We start from the raw sequence: 3,857 nt of genomic DNA, 5'->3' as shown, positions 1-3,857 counted from the left end.
CCCTCCTGTTTCCCCAAAAAGCCAAATACCCATGAATGGATAACTACTACTTACAAAACCATTATCATAATGGCTGTCTTCAAAAGACCAACCATAATCCATTCATTCTGTCCAATTAGTGTTTTGTCTCTAACACAGGGGTTCACAAAATGGGGGAAACTGAAATTTTGGGCTCCTGAGCTCTGAGACAGCAATGACTGATAACCAATTTCCCTATTTTAATTACCCTTCTTCTCCTGACCCACTGCTCACTGAAGGGTCACGATAACTTCAAGCTAGCACAGTGAGAAAGAGATTGGGAAACACTAATGCTTCCCTTAACTCATCAAGTGTATTATACCAATTTCTCAAGTCAGAAATTTAATCTTTCTGCACAGCAAGCTACTTGTAGACTTCTCGACACCATTGTTACTAGATCTGCTAAACACAAATATGGCCACCACTACCTCAGTCTAGGGACAAATTGAAACAGCAGACATATAACTTGAGAAATATGGATAGAAATAGGCCAAAAGGTCTCATGAGACTCCTGTACAATTCAAAAAGATTATTGCAGAACTTTTATCTCAACTGTACTTCACTTAGTGCCAAAAAAAATTTATCAATCTTAGGCAACAGTTGCGATGATTGATGGCAGATAAATGACCCATTGGGGAATTCAAATATTGTATTGTGCAGATGATCAAAAGGATTTTACGACAGGTGGAGTTGTTAATTAGAAGTCCTGCCAATGATTCACATTCTAGTCTTCCTGGCTCATATTTGCTACATCCATTTCACCCTTCTCTACCCTTGCCAGGCCTGTTAAGTGACAATCATCATAATCTAATCAAGCAGAGTCAGCCTGGTTTCATGGAAGGGAAATCATGTCTGACTAATTTAGTCGAGTTTTTCAGGGAAGTCTCAAATCAAAGTAGACAGAAGGGAACCAGTAGATGTGTCATATTTGAACTTCTTGAAGGCATTTGACAAGGTATCTCACAAAAGATTAAGTCATAGGATAAGAGCCTACAGTGTATTGGCATGATTAGAGAATTAGTTAATAGGTGGGAAACAGCAAGTGGGGATAGCAGATTCTTTTCCAGGTTGGTGATCAGTGATCAGTGGGATTTCATGGTGATCAGCACTGGGACAGCGAATATTTACAATATATATTAATGATCTGAAGGAAGGAAGCAAATGTGCTGCATCTAAATTTGCAGACATCAAAAAAAAGGTGGAAAGGTGGGTTTGAGAGAGGGAAACAAATAGTTTACAGGGAGATGTTGACAGATATTTTGAGTAAATGGGCAAAAAGGTGGCAAATGGAGTAAAATGAAAAGTATTCAGTTTGGAAATGAGAGCAAAAGAACAGTATTACTTGAATGGAGAAAAACTGAAGAAAGCTGCAACTCAAACTGACTTGGGGTGCTTGTATATCAAACACAGAAACCAAGCACAAAGCAGTATTTACTATGGAGAAAGACAAGGAAGCTCAGGAACTCAGGGAAATAAATAGCGATGTCTCAAAAAGAAGAGGACATGCTGGAGATCTTAAAATGCATAAAGGTAGATAAATCGCAGGGATGTGATCAAGTATATTCTGGGACATTGTGGGAAACTACAGAAGAAATTACAGGGCCCCTAGGGGAGATATTTATATCACCAACAGCCATGTGTGAGGTGCCAGAAGACTGAAAGGTAGATAATATTGTGCCATTATTTAAGAATGGCTGCAAGGAAGAGCCAGAGGACTACAGATGGGTGAGCCTAATTTCAGCGGTTTGTAAGGTGTTGGAGGGGATTCTAAGAGACAGGATCTACATGCTTTTGGAAAGACGAGGACAGTTTTCGTATAGTCAACATGGTTTTTTTGTTTGGGAAATCTCACAAACTTGATTGAGCTTGAAGAGGTGACCAAGTAGGTAGATGGAGGCAGAGTTGCAAATGTCTATATGGTCTTTAGCAGGGCCTTAGTGGTAAGTGAGGTTCGATCATATAGGATCCAGGAAGAGCTCGCCAATTGGTTACAAAATTGAGTTGATGATGGGAGACAGAAGGTGGTGGTAGAGTGTTATTGTTCAGACTTGGAGGCCTGTGATCAGTGGTGTATTGCAATGATCAGTGATGAAACCACTGATCTTCCTCAAGTATTTAGTCAATTTGGATGAGAATATAGGAGGCATGGTTAGTAAGTTTGCAGATGAAGCCAAAATTGGTGTAATAGTGAACAGTTAAGAAGAATATCTACGATTACAACAGGATCTTGATTAATTGGGCTACTGAGCCGAGGAAGGGCAGATGGAATTTAATTCAGATAAATGTGAGATGTTGCATTTTGGTAAGACAAACCAGGGCATAAAAATCTCAGTTAACAGTAGGGTCCTGGGAGTGTTGTCAAATAGGGAGACCTAGGGGTGCAGATACGTAGTTCCTTGAAAGTAGTGTCACAGGTATACAGGATAGCGAAGAAGGCATTTGGCAGCTTGCCTTCATTGGTCACAGCATTGAGTACAGGAGTTGGGATGTCATGTTATGGACGGACAAGACATTGGTAAAGTCACATTTGGAATTCTGCATACAACTCTGTTCACCCTGCAATAGCAAGAATTTTATTAAACTCAAAAGGGTGCAAAAAGATTTTCAAGGATGTTACTGAGATTGGAAGGTTTGCGTTATAAGGAGAGGCTGGATAGGCTGGGACCTTTCTGCCCTGGAGTGTAGCAGGCTGATGCGTGACATTATAGCGTTTTATAACATCATGAGGGGCATTGATAAGATGAATAGCTGGTGTCTTTTCCCAGGATATGGGAGTCTGAAACCAGAGGGCAAAGGTTTAAGGTGAGAAGGGAAAGATTTAAAAGAGACCTAGTGGGTAACTTTTTCACATAGAAACTGTTGCATATACAGAATGATCTGCCAGAGGAAGTGGTAGAGTGGATACAATACAACATTTAAAAGACATTTGGACAGGTATATGGATAGGAAAGGTTTCAAAGGATATGGGCCAAGCAGGCAAATGGTATTGATTGAGTTTGGGAAACCTAGTTGGCATGGACAAAATGGGTTGAAGGATCTGTTTCTGTGCTGTATGACTCTAAATTTGCAGCAAGTAACCAGGAAGGCTAATGGAATGTTGGCTCTTATTTCTAGGATTTAAAGTATATGAGTTGGGAAGTCCGACCACAATTGCACAAGGTGCTGGTCAGACCATATCTGGAATACTGTGAGCAGTTTTGATTCCTGTATTTAAGGAAAGGTATTATTTTATTGTAGGTAGTTTAGAGAAGGTTTACTAGGATGAGTCCTAGTATGGAGGAATTGTCTTACGAGCAAAAGCTAAACGTGTTGGGACTCTACTCATTGGAGTTTAGAAGGCTGAGCGGTGATCTCATTGAAACATATAGGATTCTTAAGAGGCTTTATAAGGTAAATGCTGAGATTATGTTTCACCTCTTGGGATGGTCTAGAACCAGTGGGCATAGTCTGAGAATTAAGTGGTGTCAATTTTAGACTGAGATGTGCATGAGTTTCTTCTCTCAGAGAGTTGTGGATCTTTGGAACTCCTTGCCACAGAGAGCTCTAAGGACAGTGTCCTTATGTACATTTTAGGCTGAGATAGATTCTTCATCAGTAGTGAAATCAAGGGTTACGGGAAAAGATCAGGAATGTGGATATACAAAGTTTTAAATCAATTGTAATCCTATTGAATGGCTGAGCAGCCTCAAGGGGTCAGTTAAACTACTCCTGCTCCTATTCCTGAAGGCCTTCTGCTCTTAAACCAAATGTCCTTCCCATTTAAGAGTTGATGGTGTGTAACAGGATTCTCTTCACTGATTGGTGGAGATCTGATATCTTCGTCACTTACCCTGGAAGTA

Source organism: Stegostoma tigrinum, chromosome 3 (genome assembly GCF_030684315.1).
Source record: "Stegostoma tigrinum isolate sSteTig4 chromosome 3, sSteTig4.hap1, whole genome shotgun sequence".
Classification (NCBI taxonomy): Eukaryota; Metazoa; Chordata; class Chondrichthyes; order Orectolobiformes; family Stegostomatidae; genus Stegostoma; species Stegostoma tigrinum.
This window is presented reverse-complemented; position numbering follows the sequence as displayed.